This window comes from Phodopus roborovskii, unplaced genomic scaffold (genome assembly GCF_943737965.1).
Source record: "Phodopus roborovskii unplaced genomic scaffold, PHOROB, whole genome shotgun sequence".
Classification (NCBI taxonomy): Eukaryota; Metazoa; Chordata; class Mammalia; order Rodentia; family Cricetidae; genus Phodopus; species Phodopus roborovskii.
Genome location: NW_026126484.1, coordinates 65144 through 86664, shown reverse-complemented (window position 1 = coordinate 86664; position 21521 = coordinate 65144). Strand labels below are relative to the sequence as shown.

The following is a 21521-nucleotide window of genomic DNA, read 5'->3' as shown; positions in this document are numbered from 1 at the left end:
GGGCAGAGGCAGAGGCAGAGGCAGAGGCAGAGGCAGAGGCAGAGGCAGAGGCAGACTGATCTCTGTGAGTTCAAGTCTATCCTGGTCTACAGGGTGAGTTCCAGGTCATCCAAAACTACACAGAGAAACCTTGTCTCAAAAAGCCAAAAAGCAAAAAGAAATTACGCTGACTAGAGTTAATAACACAGCGTTATATAAAAAGTTCCAAACAGATCTTTTAAATTTGTTTTATATTCTGATTAAGAATCTCATTATGTAACCCAATCAGGTCTTGAAATTACAATGTTCCTACCTCAGCCTCCTTAGTGCTGACTTTATTTTTTAGTCATGTTAAGCAAGTAGATTTTAAGTGTCATAAACAATGCTTATAGTTAAATAGTTTGATTTAACCATTACAGGATGTGTGTACATACACATAAATACACACTTCATTATCAAGCACATTACAACACATAACTAAATCCCTATACCTAAATACAGCATAGCAGAAATTCTGTACAGCTCTGGGTAAGGTTATGATCTTTTTAGGATCTTATGTATGTTTGTTTATGTGAGTCTATGTACACATGCATTTGTACACAAACATGAAATCCAGAAGAAAGTGTTAGATTCCTCCTGTGTCACTCTGCAACTCTTTCCTTAAAGTGGGGTCTCTGGGGCTCATGTTTTCTCAGCTAGGATGGGAGCCAGAAAGCTCCAGAAATCCTCCTGTCTCTGCCCCACTAGAGCTGGGTTTATAGACATTTATAGGGATGCCCAGCTTGCTACGTGGGTACTGGAAGTCCTTAGAATTTCAGAGCAAGTATTCTTAACCTCTCAGTCATCTGGACAGCTCCAGGTTATGACTTCCTAAATATGCAACAAAGCACAATTATAAATGTTAAGATTATAAAAAAAAATTATGTGGGGCTGGAGGAGGGCTGTAAAATGACAAAGAAAGCAAATGACAGCTAAGTATGGTGGCTCACAACTATAATTTCAATATTTGGAGGCTGAAGCAAGATAACTGTCCTAAGTTTGAGGCCCCCCTGGGCTATAAAATTCTAAACCGGCTTAACCTACAAAGTGAGACGGTTTCAAAACAAACCAAAAGATACTTTGTTTCAAACAAATAATATGACCACCCAAAAAGAGGGAAAATGGAAAAATTAACTCTGACATTGTATGAGACTATATTAACTCAAGTTAAAGACAATAACAATAAAAAACAATTACTATTTTTTTTTTTAAACATAGGCTCACTGAGGCAGGTCTTGAACTCTGATCTCCTTGCCTCTCCATCCTAGAGTACTGAAATGACAGGAACACACAGTCTTCCAAACTTTTCCTCATAGTACATACTAGCTCGTGTGTTTACCAGAGTTGGATAATGAACTACCAATTTCCCACACACACACAGAGGGAAATTATAAGTAGAAAAGAATAAGATTAGAATGAACTCTGTACTGCAATTAGCTGGAATTGAAGGGCAGTATCAGAATGAGGTCACAGTTTGTACTTTATAGAGAAAACAGATATGTGTGTACACATACAAATGTGTTTTTTATCCTAAGAATGTCATCTGTCAAGTCACAGAAATGCAATCCCAGCAATAATGTCCTTATTGTACACTGAGAATCTAGGTTCTAGATACCATTAGTCACTGAAAGGAATAAGAGGCATGTTAGATAACTGAGTTTTCAAACCAGCCTGGAATATCTTTGTTGAGCCATAATGTAGACGTGCTCAAACAAAAATATATTATGTTGGGTTTTTTTTTTTTTTTTTTTTTTTTTTTTTGTCTTGTGGTAACTGGGATTGAACCCAAGGCCTGTAACAATTTTTCACTCTACTACTGAGCTACATACACTATCCTTTTCACATTTTGAGAAAGACTTTCCTTACGTTGCCCAGGATAGCTTTGTAACTTGCAATCCTCTTGCCTTAACTCTTTAACTGAGTTTGCTCACAGCTTGGGAAATGGATCAGATTACCTCATTAAACCACCAATCCAAAGCATCACAATTGCCAAGAATGTGTAGTGGACAAGAAAAACCAAACAAACAAAAATATTTGAAACTAGGAAACAATTTTTCTACACAAACAAAATAAAATCTGGTTGTCAAACTTCAAAACAGACCATGACACTTCCCAGGTTTAAAATACTGTTTCTTACCATATTTAGATTAAAATCCAAGGATTTTACTGCTCTCCATAATATGGAATTTCTGCCATCATCATCCCCACAGGCTACTCAGGAAGTTAACACTGTCTTTTCTGACTTAACTGCTGCTCCTCTGTGCAGATTTCTCCACTGTTTGAATCATGGAGCAGAGTGAAACTTACTACTTTAAAAAGCAGCATATCTTGACTACTTTATCTAAAAGACTTTGTGTCCTCTCATACCACCTTCCTTCTCAATATCACACCAACTTTACCATATATACATTTTATATATGTTGCATTGTTTGTCTCTTCTACTATAAGATAACATCTACTAGGGTTACAACACTGTCTTTTTGGTTAATAAAATATCTTATCTGTTACATTTAGAAAACATCTGCTAAACAAAAAGCCTACAAGGAAACAAGTATCAGAATAAAAAAGGACTATCCTTGGGTCACCAACAATAATACAAGCTAAGTTGTCCATTTGGTAAACACAAACACAAACGCATCCTTTGAATCTTAACTCCAAGTTACTGTTTCTAAAATGCTTCTTCTTACCCCTCTGAGGAAGGGGCAACTTCTCCCTTTTCATGAGCAACATCAAGACTGCATTCCATAAGAGCAACAAAAGTCCAAATAAACAAGCTGAGCAACAGACCTTTGGAGCTCAAGAATCTTTTATGTTAAAGGATATATGGAACAATCAAACAGTAAATATTTAAAGTATTACCTGAAAATCCATACTTGCTGTATAGCCCTAGGCTACAGATTGCCTCACTTAATTTTCATTGATTACACAGATTATGGACATTTAATCCTCCCAAGGACACTGTAAAACCAGCCAATATCTGCATCTTGTAGATAGGACACCTGTTGCTACTGGTGTTTAGTTAATTACCCAAGGCCTCACAGATAGTTTCACAACAGAGCCAGCGTTTAAATATCCATCTCCTCCAGAGCAGAGCCTGTGCAAGCATTGGGCATACTGCCTTCTTTGTATGGCAAATCAAGAGAGGCGACTGCCGCACACCTGCTGTGAATATATGCATGCTTGCTGGACATGTAAAGTACACTTTACTGGCATGACAGGGCCCGGTTTTGTCATTACTATGTTAGCAACAAATCCATTTCCTTTTCCCAAGTATGTTTTACCTTCTTTCTTACTCCATCCCCTACTTCAAAATTCACACTTATATAGAAACAAACATATGCCACTTACCATAACAAGAACTGAACGACTTTTCCCTTTGGCTCCACAAGGTCTCTAGTTCACAAATACTCAATATTGGATTCTTCCCTCTCCTAGAGGAAAAAGCAACAGTGTTAAACATAGCTGCAAAGCTTACAGATTTTTACAGCAAGCCATTTAAATACTGTTCCATCCACTTTCCAATCCTGAACATCATCCTTCAGCCAAATCTTGCTGCTTCTCACGTTTGCTTATAACTAGTTCCTCCTTCAAGAAGCAGTCCCTTTCTGATCTGCTCTACACAAACTAACAAGAATTCTTCTGAGAAATGGTAACTTCCCAACAAAACCGTAGGCCTTCTTTTCATCCTACTTCTTTTTCTTTGTATCACACTCAATTCCTTTTGTATCACAGGGTCTCATGTAGCTCAGGCTGACCTCAAGAATTGCGATTCTCCTTCCTGCCTCCACCTCCCAAACGCTGAGGTGACTAATAGATGCAGTACTGTTTCCATTCCTGAAATCAAGACTCATTCTTTGCACACTTAAAACTATAGGAATACGATACATGAATGCGAAGTACCATATAACCAAGGTCCCTAAAAATAACTGACTATGGAATGTTTTGAGCAAACAGATTCCACTGCAGCTTAACTAATCTCTGACCCCCAAGACTGGGGAGGGGGGTTCCTCCCAACATCCCTGGTTCTCTGGACATTCAGGAAGGCTACAGACTGCCTCCACGTCCGGCTTCATTACTACCTCCAAGACAGTCCTACAGGCTCTCCTCCTAACTTTTCGTTGACGGTGCATCAGCCATCAGCGTCACTGCGCCCGGGCCCCGACCCTCGCTCATATCGCCAAAAGCCGCACTGCCGGGCCACAAGCTTACCCGGCCGCCCTAGGCGGCACTTCCGGTGAATTGGACCCTGGAGCCGCAGCTTCCGGGACAGCTCACTCTGCGGCGGCGGGTTCGGTCCCAGCGTCTGTCAGGTAGGGAGGGTGAGGCCGAGAGGTCAGCTAGCCGTTTGCAAGACACCAACCAGGCGCACCCAGGCACTGGCGCCACAAAGCCAACACCGGGAGCTCTCGCCAGCTGGGACACGGCGGCGTAGCCCCGCCTCCAGCACGTAACCATCCCATAGGGCTCCGCCAAGGCTCTGAGCCAATAGGCACCGAGCCTCCGGAATGAGGAGCCTGGGCGCGCCTGCGCACCGGCCCTTTTGGGCCAGCTGCGCCTGCTTTTAGCCCCTGGAATGCAAGGCTAGAGAGCTGGGTTTTGCAGTGGTGCCCGCCGAACTGAAACCAAGTCCCGCATTGTTTTCTTTCCCGGCGGCTGTTCAAATCAGGAGCCAGGAGTAGCGTCCCAAGGATAGATGCTGCGAACCCAGACTTAAAAAACGGAGAAGTGCGTAATTCCAAGGCACCGCGGAGTTGTCATTCATGCAAGCCAAGGACAGAGAAGGATGAGAGGTTTTGAAACGCCAGCGGCGGCATGGCCTTGCTACGTGGAGAAAAGCAACGAAGAACTAATATATATATGCTCTTAACTTTACACAGTAAATATGCTCTTAACTTGAAAAAAAAAAAAAATGTATGTAGGCCGGTCAGATGGCTCATTGTGGGAAATGCGTGGAGAGTGCTTACTGCTCAAAGCTAGAGACCTTGAATTTGATCCTTGGAACCCATGTAAAAGGCGCAAAGAGAACCAACTCCACAAAAGCTGTCTGACACGCACACACATTAATAAATAAGTAACACGTTTATACTGACATACATATATGTATATAATAAAAACCCTCACGAGGGGAGATAAGTACCAGAATTCTCTGGTCTGGCGAAGGATTTGGATTGGCTTGTTACATTCTAGAGTTAGGAACTGAGAGTTCTGGATTCACTTATAACTGTTTTGGAATGTAGCTTGATGGTTTTAAACGAAATTTTCTAAGGCAAAAATATCCTATCACGGTCATTCTAACATTTAAATTTTTTATTAAATTTATTGATTGTATGAGTGTTTTGCCAGCATATATACACACAGCATGTATGTACCTTCGTGCCTGGTGCTCTCAGAGGCAATCAGATTCCCTAGAACTGGAATTATGTATTGTTTGTGAGCTGCCTTATGGGTTCTGGCTAGGAAACAAAGCAGGGCAAGATCAAGGGACCTTTCCCGTTAAGCTATCTCTCTAGCCCTCATTCCAATATTTAAATATCTTTTATTAACATTTTTGAGTGTGATATATACCAAACATAGTTCTAGTCACTTCATGGAATGGGCTGTGTATGACTGTAGTGGGAGGAAATGTACACATGCAATTGCAGGGGGGAAGATATTCTAAGAAGAGACACTTGTGCCACTCCCTTCAGCTATGAGGCTATTGAGATAATGGACTCCAAATAAATGAGTCTTATGCTGGGAAAAAGAAAGGACTAGTGATGGGGGATGTCCTTCTGTATATATGTTTCCTTTATTGGCTGATAAATAAAATACTGATTGTCCAGTAATCAGGCAGGAAATATAGGCTGGGCTACCAGAGAGGAGAATTCTAGGAAGAGGACACAGAGAGGCTGCCAGGAGAGGATGTAGCTGAGGAAGGAGTAACAGGGCCAGACCCTTCTCCTGTCAGATAAGACCACGTGGAAATACTTAGATTAATAGAAATGGGTTAATAATTAAGAGAGAGCTAGCCAATAAGAAGCCTGAGCCATTGGCCAAAAAGTTTATAATTAATATGGGCTGATTGGCTGTGGAACCAGGAAGGAAAGAAACTCCAGCTACAGATTGGGGCCCTGGTGCCAGCCAGTGGAAAAGTTTGAGCAAGATTTCACACAGTTCTGACTATGATGATGAAGGGGGTTGCACCTTAGCCAGGACTGCTTACTTATGTTAATCTCATGCCCTTAAAAAACAACAACAAAAACAACCTGAACCTCATGTTAGGGCCCCCCAAAGATAGACTTGGAGGTGTCATTGAATGTCTTTACTAGTTCCTCTTCCCTATGTGTCCTCACTGAGAAAAATCTCCTTTTTCTGCTTTGCCTTGCTTGTCTTTTTGACATATTGAAGATAGGTGGCTGAGCCTTGCTTATCAGAGCCACTAAGGTCTATTTGTTTTCCTTTTTTGTTTTTTGTTTTTGTTTTTGTTTGTTGTTGTTGGTTTGCTTGTTTCCACCTTTATGCTACACCTATCCAATTCAGCAACTGCAATTCTCTTGAATTTTTTTCTTTTATCTTCTAAAGCTCTTCTATCATCCAGAGCAGTATGTTTTCTTATAATAGGCATTAGGTTCTTTAATTTCTCTGAGAAGGAGTTTCTTCTATGATGACAGGGAATGATTGAACCAGATTTGGCATAGGGGTCTTTGAGAGGCCCCTCAGGCATTTCCCAACGGTAAAGGATTGCCTTGAATGTCTCTTGTTGACCTGCCTTTGCCACACCTTCTTCATAGAAGGGAGGGGCGTTTGGATTATAAAAAAAGCATTGCTTCTAGAGACAACTTGTTTATAGTCCCTTCTAAGATGACTTTGTTTGCCACAATTAAAACATTTGACATTGCCGGTTTTCTTCAAACCTCTTGAAATCACCTCTCCCATCCATGCATCATCATCATCATGGTCTTGAGCTTCAATATTAATTGTATCTCAGATCCAATCCTCCAAATTTGCTGACTTTGCCTTTAAAGGCCTAATTATCATTTTGCATTGAGAATTAGCATTTTCAAAAGCCAGAGTTTCAATTATTATTTGTCTAGCTTCTGAATCTGGTACAATTCTAAATGCTGCTAATGCCAGTCTTTGTAAGAAATTTGTGAAGGCTCCCTTTTTGTAAATGATTCAATTTTCTTTCCTATTTCACCAGTTCTATCCCAAGCATTCAAAGCTGATGCATGGCATAAAGCCAAGAGGTGGCCATCATATAGACATTGCCTTTCCAAAGAAGCATAGTCTCCTTCTCCAATAATTTGATCTTAGAATATATCCATACCTTTGGCTTTAGTGCATTGTTCAATGGTCTTAGACTCTTCTCTGAACCAGGTAATCTATTGTAATTGTGATCTAGGCTTTAAAACAGCTTTAATCAAGTCTATCTAGTCTATAGGGAGAAGATTGTATCAGTTTAGTTTTGTTGGACTGCTATTGCTTCATATATACCCAAGGGTACAGCAAGAGCATTTTTTAAAAGAAACCATTTTTTCCAATGGTGATAGTCATAAAGGAAGAGGCTGTCATCGGTTTAACAGCTCAACAATGAGTAAGTGTAGTATGTAAAATCATTTCTTTAGAGAAACTCTTAGTTTTCAAGAAGCTCCTGTTGATTTTAGTTTGCAGAGCAAGGATGAGGGAAAGGGGCAAGAAAATAGTTCTTGCAAGCAGAATATAGAAAATCATAAAGAATGAACATTGACATGGGGGGGAAGAACAGGAATTATGAGAACAAGAAAGATTACTATGGTGATGGGGCTAGTGGGTATATGCTAGATTGATATTGTTAAATAGGGCTAGTTACTAAATCATCAAACCTTTGTGGAATAACTGAAGGCTCTAAATGTACAGCCAAGAGAAAGCCAGAATATGAAAAAAAATTTCTCACAGGTCTTGGCCCACAACAAGGAAATAGGTCCCCAACCCTGCAACAAATGATTCCAGATGAACAGCCCTGTCTGGGTCACTCCTGGCAATGGACAGTCTGGGGACTTTCCAAGTCATTCTATGGTTTATCCCTTGAATAAGAACAGGTCATACCTGGGTGATCTCTCAAACATGAGATCATACTTTGTAATCAATCACCTTGTGCCTCATGCATGTATGCTGATTTGCAGCTTGTCTCTATAAAAAGGAGCCTGAACCTTTTGGGGTGTGTGCAGCTTTCCCAGAGATTGCTGACACCCAAGTACAGTCCTTCAATAAACACCTCTTGCTTGTTGCATCTCCTGGTTTTGATGTTTGTGTCGTAGGGCTCTCCCATCGGCCCATCAGGACCCCGGAATTAGGGTCCAACACTGCCACATATGAGTAAGAAGGATGCTCACATTTCTAAGGGACTAGCTATTGTTGGTGTATAATATTTATTTTGGGAAAAATTATTTAGAAAAATATGGAATTTAATAGGTATAGACTAAGGAATTATTTTGAAATACTTTGGATATTAAGAATATCATTGTAAGAAATAACAAAGAATCTTAAAAATTCAGCCAAAAGAAATTGGGATGTGACTCAGTATTAGAGTACTTTCCCACAATACTCAAGACAATGGCTTTAGCCAGATGTTGGTGGCACATGCCTTTAATAATCCCAGCACTCGGGAGGCAGAGGCAATCCGGTCTCTGTGAGTGTGAGTCCAGCCTGGTCTACAAAGCTAGTTCCAGGACAGTCTCCAAAGCTACACAGAAATCCTGTCTCAAAAAAAAAAAAAAAAAAAAAAAAAAAAAAGGAAAAAAAAAAGAAAAAACTTTGATCCTTAGCAGCAAAATTAGAGAAAAAAAAATCAATTTAGTTTTCTTTTTTCATTTCTAACTATGTAAACATGTGTAGATATGTCTGTGTGGGAGTATGTGCATATATGAGTGCAGGTGCTTCTAGAATCTAGAAGAGGGCATCAGATCCCTGAAAGCTGGGGTAATGAGCTACCTGATGTAGGTGCTGGGAACCAAACTAGTGTCCTCCACTAGTGCTCCACTAGAGCAGCAGACCATTTTAACTGCTGAGTTATCTCCTCAGTCCTAATTATTGCATTTTCTTTATCTCAAAGGCTTATTCCTAATTATAAGTCTTCATAGTACATCAAAAACACTTACGTTTTCTCATAATAATGTAGAGTTGAACTGTTTTGTAGAGTGAGTGTGAACAGTACATTGATAAATCAGCAATATTAAGTCATGTTGTATTGCCTTCTTGAATGTTCAGAGGCAATCTCAAGGTCTTGCCCCACCACAGAACTACAGCTTAGGGTTCTAGGGCATCGTTAAAAGGCCAACATTGTGGGAGGCTGGTAAGCAAGCCACAGGCTTGGCTGTAGAACAGGAAGTCAAGCCACACCAACTGCAAGCACCAAGCGGAGAAAACTGGAGGTAAGCTGAGTCTATGGAGTCTCCAAGATGACCCAGGACACTTTAGTAAAGCTGCACTGATTCTGCAGACAGCTCCACCAACTTCGACCCAAGTCTTCAAAGTAGCTGAGCCTACGGTGGGACATTTGTCACCACAGAGAGATTGTCTGGCATTACCCTGGTCAGCCCAATAGAGAGCTATGGGAGCTTGCTTCTGGATAGGTCTTACAGGAAATATTCACTATTTTCTATTTGTTTTCCACCTCACCCCACCCTGGGCTCTGGAAGGCCTCACACGCAGGGAAACCATAGTGCAGGATGCCTAGTCTCTGCTCCTACTTTCCTCTCACTTCTGTTGTTGTGAGTCTTGCCACCCAACCTTCACAGTGCCACGTTGGGACAGTGCCTATTAACAAATATTTAAAGAATGAACAGCTCCCACCAAGCTGATCGTTCTCTGAAGTATTTGGGAGACAGGTGTGCAGGACAGAATATGAAAAGTTGCAGTTCCAACCATGTTGTCTTGGATATTCTCCTGATAATGTCACACAATGATATTAGAGTGTGGTCTCTTGTGGGGTTTTGCTTGTTTGTTTGATTGTTTTGTTTTTTTCTTTTCAAAATCTATTACCCAAAAGTTGATAACGGATTTTTTTTGGAATATAAAACCATTTATTGACCACCATTATTTATTCACCATTATTTACAATAAAATAAATATACAGTTGGATGACATTCTGATACTACAAATTTACTTTTCTAGATCATTGAACCAGAACCCAAATACTGAAAAGAATGATCCTACTAGAAAGGAATGAGTCAGGGTAAAGAAAAAGCATGCAAGTCATTAATTTATATTGCCAAATTTTGTTCAATTATGTCAGCATGTCTGAAATTGTCAACATCATCTCTAAGTATGATTTTATCTCTACAGCAAACAGATATTCCATGAATCATAACCTTTTAGAAGATTTCAACTTTCCATGAAAGAATGGTTCACTAGAGGAACCTTTACATGCCTATTTAAGTCTTTTTTTAGAGACAGGTATTCTCTGTGTAGTCCAGACTGACTTAGCCTGAATCAGAGATCCATCTGCCTTCAGAGTTCTGGGACTAAAGGCATGTACAACCCCACCCAGCTTAGTCCTGTTATTAAATCATGCTACAACTTTGTCTAATTCTATTTTCCAAAAGGGGAGTTTGCAATGACAAAAATTTGTACTACAGAAACTACTGTATGTGGTTATGCACAAATTCTGATGTGCTTGTTGTAAAACTATCCAATCAATTAGAGACTCTACTTATAATCTAAAAGGTTATGGTTTCAGGAAAATGTTCACAATAATGGAAACTTATCAACATGTTTTCATCTACAATTTTTGTTTTTGAGTATTAAAAACAAGAAAAAAACAGAAAAACAGTTACATAAGTGTTTATACATACACAAAAATACAAAGAAAAAAACCAGAATGGTCCTTCTGTGTCTCATTAAAAGTAAGCTCTGGTTGACTACTGACCATAAGCTCTCCCCAGCATTTAAGAAAAGCTGTCTTCAAAGCAGAGAAAATACAACATGGTATCAAATATTCTATTGTGAAAGGAAGCAACTACAGAAAGCTTTTATCTGCTCAAAAGAATCAGTTCTTTTTGATGCAGTACAAAAACCAAAACTATCCCAACTACTATCAATACTCTCAAAACCAACACATCAAACTCTTTTCATTAGAACACTATTTTTCAACACGAGTAATTGAAATGTAAGATCCAGATTGTATGTGTTACATATGAACACATCTAAAAATGCAAACAATTATTGCACCTCATCTTATGGACAAGAATGCCAAGTCAGCTTCTCCTCATAAAAGACAAGGACAATAAGAGGAAACTTCATATTTGCTTACTTTGGCAGCACCAAGTCTGCTCATCTGAGTCCTTCCATTTCATGAGAATCATTGATTCTGCACTGCTGTCTGTGGCACTGATTATTCCTTCAGAATCAAGCCTCTGGAAAAACCCCTTGTTTGTCACCGGCATCTCTCCTCTTCGATGTGCTATGAGCAGATTCAGATAAAGATTTCCTGTTTTGTACCATCTTTTTCTTCACCAGCTTTTTGAGAATTAAGAAATGCTTCAATTCATTCTGGACAACCTAAATTTTCTTTTGGTTCCAAGCATTATTGGTATCTGTGAACCCTTCCACTTGAAATACTCCACCTTCCCATTGTCCTCAGGTTCTCTTCAACTCTTTTACTCTTTCTATTCTGTTTCTTTGCCATTTTCTTGCAATATTGTTTCATTGGAATCCCCTCTTTCTTCTTTCTTTCTTTCTTTCTTTCTTTCTTTCTTTCTTTCTTTCTTAATCAAAGACATGAAGAGTACATGGATCAGATGATACTCCAAGCCTTGGATTCTTCAGTCTCTCAGCTAAGTACCTCAGCTCAGTCACATCTGAAGGGAGGGCTCAGTAAGGATCTTGTTGACATCATTTCTTGAAACTTATTTCTTTTTCATGAGTCTATATATCGTTATTCTGATCTTATTGATACAAAGCCAGACAAGAAACAAATCAGGAACTAGCTCTGTAGACAAGGCTGGCAGAGAACTCAGAGATTCACCTGTCTCTGCCTCCTGAGAGCTGGTCCATTTGCTTTTTAAACCATCAAATACACCCCAGGGTGCTGATCTAAAGAAAGGTAAACCCCTTGAGGGATTTACCAGAGAAGAGGCCATGGAAACCTAGGGTTATAACAGGACACCAGGCCATAGAATGCCCCCAGACCTTACCACTACAGAGTGCACGATGGAAGTAACACTCAGCTGTAAACCTCAGTACATAGGAAGCACCACCTGCCAAAAGTTAACACAAAGACTTAATCTATCCAAATCCATAGTTCTGGGACAGTCTTTAAATGCACTAACTTTGCTTTTTGGTTTTTGCAGCTCTGCTTCTGGCTAACTGTTTTCGGTAACAGAATTATGTCAACCTAGTACATGGTTTTTCTTAAAAGCTCACTCTGAGAAAGACCCAGTGCTACACTGGGATCAGGACACCCGGTGTAGACACCGGCCAGCTAATAAAGACTTTCAATGAGCTTAAGCCTATGTGTGGGGTAGTAGTCTTCTCTGCTGAGTACCCCACAACAATGACTAGGAAGGAAGAACTGGATATAGCTGGCATTCACCCTTCTCCCCATTCTAGATCACTGACTGCTCTGTGCTTTAGCGAATCACTCCACAAGGCTTTGGCTTTAAACACGATGTATTGACTGTGGTACTGCAGATGAAATCCAGAGAATAACATATGCCAGGTCAGCTGCCCTGGGTGGTCACTCCATCTTTATCTGATATGCCTGGCTTCTCTGTCAGGAGGATTGAGATCTTGGCTAATCCTCTTTTCAGATTTAAATCACCACATGGAGCCGGTTCCTTTTCACTCAGAAATAACTCGACCAAAGAAGCCAGTTGCCTTAATTTCTCCCACACTGCTCACTATCGAAATGCTTGTTACAATCAGGTCAGCGACACCGGCCTCGTTCGGGGCTTTTCCCACACCCAGGAATTTACTACAAGGCTTCACTGTCTGCGATCTGGACCTCCTGAAGTCCGAATCTGAGGTTTCTACAGTCTCCCCGATGGAGAATCCCAGACAGGAATCCGAAGTTCCCTTTTAAGATGCGATTTAACAAGCAGTTTAGTAGTACCGAGACAACTCAACGGAAATGGAGTACTTATTTTGGAATGTTAACTTCCTGTACAGGTAGTCAGACAGAACGGATTTGTGCTAACACATGCCAGTGGGACCAGAATATCTATTTATGACATCGCGAACAGGGAGGGACAGGTGTCAACTCTTCTCCCTTCTCCCAAAGAAAGTAACTGTCCCGCTAAAATGTCCTAACCAAGCTCGCTGTGTTCAAGAGCCCCACCTCCGCAGAATCTCAGTAGTTTTTGAGAAACTGGAAGAAGAGGACCCGAGAGGCAATGCAGGGGCTTTCGGGGTGAAGCTTTCATGGGTTACATAACCAGAGAAAGTTTGTAAGGTCCTTGTCGGCTGCGGCACGCGCAGGTTTCCTAACGGTGGACTTACTGGATCAACAGCGGGGACGGCGTTGAAATGAAGACCCCGCACACAGGGCCCTCGGACCCGCGGTAAAGCCGTTTGAGTTTAGAGTGGTGCAGTGGCTTGTGACGTTCTCGGAGCTGTGCGTCACGCGTCGCGCTCTTTCGAAGCCGCCTGTGTTTGTGTCTCCTTCTGTGGTTGTTGCCTTAGCAAGGCTACCAGATGGGGAACCGGAGCTCTGCGGGTCGGTCCCTCGTGAACAGGGTCAACAGACTCCTTGCACCAGAGGGGGTGGAAGAACAAACGACTGGGAAGGTGGAGGCTGATGCCCTGCATTGGCGTCCTCGATTAGAGGCTCCGAGGTCGCGGGCGACTTCGTTGTCACAGATATTTCGTGTCACGGAAGCTCGTGGTTGCGGCGACCAGGGGCTGTCTCAGATGTCAGGATGAGCACCGTCGCAGCCTCCGGATCAGAGGACCCCAGGGCATCAGTTCCTACAGGGGTCAGCGCCGGCTGCATCCAGGACTGAGAGAGTCGCCTCGTGTTTGTTCCATGTGTCGCCGAGGATCTGCAGACTCTCAGACTGAAACGGCCAGGGTCAGTGTTTTCTGGGCCACCTGAAAATCCTCATTTCAGAATCTCAAGTTTTCCACTCCTCTGAGACTTCCTTAAAGGAGGACGCAATGAGCCCAGGAGCCCTTCCCCGATTCCAGTCGCCGAGGACAGGACAGCCGGCTCTGGCCTCTTCGGGTCCCCACTGAGACCCGAACGGGCTGGAAGAGCAAGCGCCCCTCCTCCCCCCAAACTCCGGGAGCAGTGCCGACCGTAAATCCAAGTTTGAGCTGAGCAGAGTTTGGCCTCACTGAGACCTAAGACAAACGAGACTACCCCGTCCTATGAGGAGCTGGGGCGCGCTGGTCCTGGACTCACTCATCACACAGGACTCTCAGGTCCCCGACAGTGGCCAGAGGGCAAAGCCCGGCAGGCCGCGAACTAACAGATCTTCTGGGCACGAACTCCCGGCCCCTGGAGCGCAGGCTTCTGCAAGACTAGGGCGATGCGTTAGCAGCTCAGCAGAGACCCGTGACCAGGCGGAGGAACCCCCGACAGCATTATACAAATATTTTTGACGAATTGATTCGGTAAAACTGGGAAGGCTATCAAATGTCACTTGGAGGCAACAGGCAGAACAGCGCAGGAGGCGAACTCAGTGAGAATAGAGGGAGCCTGGCAGCCTGGGTGGCCACTGAGCGAGTGGACTGGGCTGTCCAGGGCCAGTCTGTCCGGGCAGGAATCATTGCATCGTGGCATTACTTGCCCTCGTACAAAATTGTCTTCTGTTCACAGAAACTTTCAACTTACAGCAACGCGTGTTTTTGTCTTCTTGTTTTTTACGTTGCCAGCTTAAAAAGTACAATTTTAAAAAGGGGGGGGGGTCCCTAAACACAAAGCAAACAAATAAACAAACAAACAAAACCAAAGTCTCAATTGGCAGTTGTTTTCTTTCCTAACTGTAGAGGTCGTCTGTAGAATACTACTTAGCTGGGAGGTTAGTTCAGTTGGTTAGACTGTGGTGTTAATAACACCAATGTCCTGTGTTTTATCCTCCTGCGGTCCAGGTAAAGCTTCAGTTTTAGAAGAAAGTCTGCAATTGAGATCTCCCGGAAGCTAATTAAACAACCACCTTAAAGAGCACTCAGCTCAACTGCTCTCTAGTCTTGCCTTCTGCAGCTGGAGGGAGAGCGACTTACATTCTCAGGAAGCATATGGGGCTTGTCTATGGTGCGAGAAAACTGGGTCGGCAAGCAGTGGAATGTGATGTTTACATTCTTTTCATTGTTCAACCTTAGACTATTGTGAGGGTCAAGGCTGTTTTCAGAAAACCTTAAAACTTAAACACACACGTTGGAAATCTATTGACAATTGCTAATCTTCAGGATTACCTTCCTGTAGAAAAGAAGCAGCAACCATGGCGTGGATTGGCCGGTTAGCTCAGCTGGTTAGAGCGTGGTGCTAATAACGCCAAGGTCGCGGGTTCGATCCCCGTACGGGCCAAGCTAATGATTTCGTTTTTTTGTTCAACAAAAACACTTTTAAAGAACTGCAACTTTTTTTGACCCATGTCCTCTAGTTGTGTATTGTTTCTGTGGTTTTAAATGTCCTGAGAGCACAGATGGAGGGAGTCGTGTTCTAGAAGAATCCAATCTGAAGCAGAGGAAAACAACAGGATACCAGTGCGTTTCTCCACCTCACAATTCTTTCAGCATGCCTTCTCTCCAGCCATACTGACTCTTCACCACCTGACTTCCTGCGTGGAACTCCTGCTTGTTTCCTGCCTCCTGCTGATCTAGAGACACTGACCGAGGAAGGTAGGCTTCAGAACCCCAAGCCATTCATCAATGTCCAACAGCTTAGTCAGGTCCGAAGATCTCTGGCAGAGATCTTTCCTGACAGTATCCTCAGTCTGAGCTTTGTCCCTCCCAGCACTCCCAGGGAGCCTGGCAGAGATCTGTGCTGTGGTATTTACAGTGACCTTTTGGTGAACCTTCCCCATTCCATCATAAAGGAAGTGTCAAGATGAGAGTAATGCAACAATGCAGGAGTACTCAGATCGTTTTCCAAACTTTAGTTATAGACGTGAGTACAATTTTGGATTTACAACAGGACAAAGCCACTGAGCCATATTCCAGACATTACGTATTTTGAAAGTTCTATACACATGATCTCCAAAGATCATCCGATTCTGTAGGGAGACATGTTTCCCCAGAAACACAAAAGTTGGAGGATGTGGGCATCGATCCCACTACCTCTCGCATGCTAAGCGAGCGCTCTACCATTTGAGCTAATCCCCCAGGCCGTCATGGTTCCGTTTTCTTATACCTCTTTGTGTGCCCACCGAATTTACTGGCCTTCACAAAAGAATTTGCTGTCTGGTCTGTTGGGCCATGGAAAGTACGCCAGTCAAGGTCTAAAATATCCACGTCGAAATGCTTAAGTGCTAACTCCTGAGACGTTTATGGAGTGAGCTAGGAATCTTAAAATAGGGAAAGTGATACCTTAACTTGTTTCTGCCCGGTTCCGAACCAGGGTCCTCTCGCGTGTTAGGCGAGCATGATAACCACTACACTACGGAAAACCAGGACAAACAGCCTCTTCAATACATTCTGGAAAGATATACTGATCTTGCTTCTCAAACGGTTTGATGATGGCATTCATTGTATTTGCAGTATGACTCAGCTAAATCAAAGTAACTAAGATGTCTCCCCCTTCATCCCAAGCCTTTGGTGACCCCACAGTACTCTGTGTCATCTAAACAAATCAGTTTCCACAGGGTAAGTGAAATCCTGGGGAATTTGTCCCTCGGTGGCTGCTTCACCTCACTTAACGTCATGCCTCGGCTTCTTTGGTTTCGAGGGACAAGTGACACTGCCGCTATATAATATTAACCCTCCCGCGAATAATCCTCGGAATTTTCCATCCGTGATGTGAAGGAGTCTCTTCCAAGGGATCCGTTTCTGTGAACAAGCAAATATCTCAGAATTCCTTCATTCCACTAATGTAACCACGTGTCCATTAGAGGGATGGCTCTGTGGATCTATTTTCAATTTCTAAAGGGATTGTCATGCTGGAGAGACATGCCGCCTCATCAGCAATTTAAACTCCAGTACTCGGGCATCTGCCGCCCTCTTTTGGCTACATGGGACACATGCAAATACCCATACACACATAAATTATACTCTTTCCTTGGATGCTCTCAGACTTCCCTTCATGTCAGCCAGGAATACACAGAAACCCCCTTTTCCCAGGAACTCCCAGAGGCCATACTGGGCTGAATATTGAGGCCCCGACTCCCTACTCCATCCTGGGGACTTTGCCTCTTGGTGGGGACCAGAGTCTTCTTAGGTCTTTTCCACTACCCCTGTGAACATTTTCTCATAGCCCATCTCTCTTCCCATGTGTCACCTTCCCTCCTGCAGAAGCCTTCTATACTAAGAACCTACTGCTACCACACTTGCCTAGGATCCAGAGTGGGCAACAGCAACCAAAGAACAAAAAAATCTACCCATTAGGGACCCGATAACATATACCCCAAGAAGCATCTCGAGTATCATATCTCCATTGCCTACATGGACAGACAAGACAACATGTCTCCTGGAGAAGCCAGTAAACCTCACTGGAACAGGTTTTAGAAATGCAATAAAGCTGAAGCATCAGATGTTGTGGACTGCATGGTGATTGGCCACCGCTGCTTCTTGACACAGTTCCAGCATTAGACATTGCAGACCACACTTCTCCAGTAAAAGTTTTTACTTTAGTTTTCAACGATTCTCACTCTGTTATGGGAGTTTCTTATGCCTCTTTCTTTAGGAAAAAATTTGGTGCCTAGATGAAAATGATTACAACAACAGATTCTTTAAGCAAAATATTCTTTGGAAAAACCCACCACCACCATGGAACCATATAGCATAATGACTCTGCACACAGGAATCTGTGCTGTGTCCCCCTGAATACATCAAGAACAAGAAATTTAGAGATTTACAATTGGTACAACTGACCCCAAGGATGAAGTGTACAATCCAGCTCCAGAGCCTGCGGCCATTAAGGGCAAGAGTTCATTTAATAAGTGTAGAGGACTCAGAATGGTAAAGTTTACGAAAAAGAGTAAGACACCAGGACCTACCTTTTGGGGAGTGTATGGGGGAATCAGGTCCATATAAAAGACTAAGACACGAAGGGAAGAAATAAGGCACAGCTCAGTGCTTACACTGCATCATGCCCCAAAATGGGTAAAAATTGTTCCTAAGTATAGTAGAGTGTCTTGTGCCCAAAAGAAGTTCTTTTCCCAAGGTCAGGCATTTGGATAAGGGCTTCCATTTGCTCGGGCCTTGAGGAAAGTTACTTCTTGCTAAAAGCAGTCATTCTCTTTACCTCTGGCAGGAGGAATTTGTGACCATTTCATGAGAATAAGAAGGCTCCTGGTACAGGCAGAGAACAACAGGCATTTGGAAACTTGCTGGATTGCTTTTGTCTCAGGAAAAAGGCTGTAATAAAGTTAATGGTGGGCTTCATCCCTGAATCAACAAGTCTGCTTTCGATCTTGCCTATAGTCAAACTTTTGTGCAGTTACAGAGTAGAAAAGGTGTAGCCTTTTTTTTTTTTTTTTTCCAATAAAGTAGCATCCATCCTGACTCTCAGATCTGTCAGTCTGTTTCTTCTCTTTGCTGAATCCACAACTCCTCTTTGAGACCTTGTCAGGGCCAGGCAATGTGTGGAACAGTACCTGAATAGGGGAGTGGGAATTAAAGAAAAAAAAGTGAGGAGAGAGAGAGAGGAGAGAGAGAGAGAAGATATTGGCTACATTCAAGAGGGCTCTCAGGAAATACAGCAGCCGTGTGGAATTTATTTCTCATAGCTCTTTTATCGTGATTCAAGTGAAAAACAAGCTTAATCATCTCCTTAATCCTCAAAGCATCTATTAATCCAGGCCTTTGGCCAGTCATCCTTTAATTTGGCCTTTAGGAGCAAAAACAAGCCTGAACTCTCCGACTTTAAGTCAAGGTGGAAAGAGTCACTGTGAGCTGAACTCCTCTGTCCTTTCTGGAGCTGAACTGTGTCAATACAACAAGGACTTCGGAATAGCAATTACGAATATGCTCAAGAACCTTACAAAAGGAAATGAGAAATGTCTTACCAAACACCGTGTAAACACCAAAAGTTGGATCAAATCAAATCTACTTTGAGATTTCATCATACCTTAGTCACAATGGCCAAGATCAATAAAGGAAATGACAACCCATGTTGGTGAGTATATGGGGAAAGGGGAACACTTACTTATTCCTTGCTACTGGGAGTCTAAACTCCCATACAGCCGATATGGGAATTGGTGTAGTGGTTCCTTAGGAAGCTGGGAATTGATCAGCCTCAAAGTACATAACATTGGCATGGTGATGCATGCTTTAATCCCAGTACTTGTGAGGTGGAGGCAGGCAGAGCTCTGTGAGTTTGAGGACAGTCTGGCATCTACATAATGAGTTTCCTGACAGCCAGTGCTATGCAAACAGACTCTGCCTCAAACAAACAACAAAGAAGCTGATAAGATCCAGTTTTACCACACTGTGGCATACACCCAAAGGACTGCACATCTTACTACAGACACATGTGCTCATTCATGCCCATTGCTGCTTTATTTATAATATCCACAAATTAGAAATAGTCTGGCTGTTAGTATCAGTAACAGTTAATATTAACTGATGAATGATTAATGAGTATGTGGTATGTTTACATGATGGAACATTATTCAGCTATTAAGAGAAATGATATTCTGAAATTTGTAGCTAAATCAATGGAGCCAAAAAGAAAATAATCTGAGGGAACTCAGATACAAAAGACAAAGAGTGTATGTTTTCTCTTATATATGGATATTACCTTTAATCTTTTGTTGTTTGCTATAATAACCGTATTCTGAATAACCATGGAGATTAAGAACCTAGAATAGGACTAGAGCAGAGGAAAAGCTCTCCCAAGGAAGGAGAAATACATTGCAATGTTATGAGGGACAGAGAGAAAATTAGAATAGGAAGTTAACTAGGTGGTTGAGTGGGAGATAAGGGTAAAGGAGGGAATATGGGGTAGGACAACTAGCAGTACTGCTGTAGAAGCTTCCTAAATAATATTCATATGTGAAAGGAATCTAAATGGAGTCACCAAAACAAGGGAGACAGTGCCCTAAGTAGACACCTAATGACACTAAGCAAAACCTTGAGGAACAGGAGTGGCTTACATCTTCTTGAGACATTGGCCTAAGGGGCGCTATGGAAACCCACAAACATCACAGGCTATTGCCTGATGGTTAAGCCATACCACTGAAGATAACACTTTTGCAGTTGAACATGGAGAAGGCCAGATGGTTTTGAGAGGGAGCTATGTTCCTCCTCCATACATCAGGGCCTCAGGGAAAGCCTCAGATAATCAGCCCAGCTCTGAAATATTAATGAATTGTGTTACTTTTGAAGCATTACAGCCATGAGTACCATTGCACAATGTAGATCCCCAGGATTCATTTGTTAGAGGAATAAATCAGGGAATGACTTCACAACCCTCTTTGTGCCTTGCAGACAGGCACCTTCAAAGAGCACCAAGCTGAGAAGGCATTTTTCCTGCCTCCTCCATCACACCACAGGAAGGGAGGAAGGCCAAATGCATACTTGCAGTGTCCAATGTGGCCTGAATCTCTTCACTACATATCCCACTAAATAGCCCGGAACTGATTCCAACATGATCACCATCAGCAGTTACGATTTTATTTTTTCAGATATGACTTGGAATTGTTCCTTGTCACCCTCCGTGGACCTGCTGCACAAGCATGTAACAGACCCTGGGTACAGAAAGAGGACTCCTCTCTCTCAGATTGGTTTTCAGGGTCTTCTAGTGAGGAGACTGACAGACCTGCAGTTGCACTCAAATAGCTCCTTCCATTGCAACTTCACATTAGAAATGTTAAGTCTTAGTCTCCAGGCACCTGCCTCCATGTGCAGCTTTTAAAGACCATACCATCACCTGGAGGTTACACCATACAGCTAGTGTTGAATCTGAAGCATCTCATACATAGAATGATGGCATTCACACCCTCTGGTTTTCATCTGAACAAGACCGTCTGAACTGAGGGTGCAGGGACAGTTACCCCTGCCCTTTGCCTCTGTCTTCACACTTGCTTCACAGCTCTGACATTCTCTTTCCTCAGGAGTCTTTCCTGCTCTCCTGTGTTGAAAAGTAACACAGCAGGTTCTCCTTTCGCTGAAAAGCAAGTATGTGGTACTCAAGGTTGTGCTCTGTCTACACTATCCTGTTGTATCCTTTGCATCTGTCTGTGTCTACACATCTACAGATTTTCCCTTATAATCCCAAAAACAGAGTTTTCAGTTCCATATGTCCCTACTCACTCTGAAAGATTCTTAAAATGTATTCCATGGAATGCAGTTGCATTTTGACAAAAAAGGGACTTGTGCACACCTGCCCCTTCCCCATGCAATGAAGGCTTAGGGCAATTCAGTATTTCTCTAGGGGTCTCAGAGTT

At 42.5% G+C, this 21521-nt stretch overlaps 2 non-coding genes and 1 pseudogene across 2 annotated transcripts; 1 reads left to right on the top strand and 2 right to left on the bottom strand.

The window, feature by feature from the left end:
• Nucleotides 1-11196: 11196 nt before the first annotated feature.
• LOC127229619 (chromobox protein homolog 3-like) lies at nucleotides 11197-11662 on the bottom strand (annotated as a pseudogene).
• A 3766-nt stretch (nucleotides 11663-15428) lies between these two features.
• On the top strand, nucleotides 15429-15502 carry Trnai-aau (transfer RNA isoleucine (anticodon AAU)). The gene has a single exon. It is a non-coding gene; the product is annotated as a tRNA-Ile (tRNA).
• Nucleotides 15503-16226: 724 nt separating this feature from the next.
• Nucleotides 16227-16299, bottom strand: Trnaa-agc (transfer RNA alanine (anticodon AGC)). The gene has a single exon. It is a non-coding gene; the product is annotated as a tRNA-Ala (tRNA).
• Between the last annotated feature and the right edge of the window lie 5222 nt (nucleotides 16300-21521).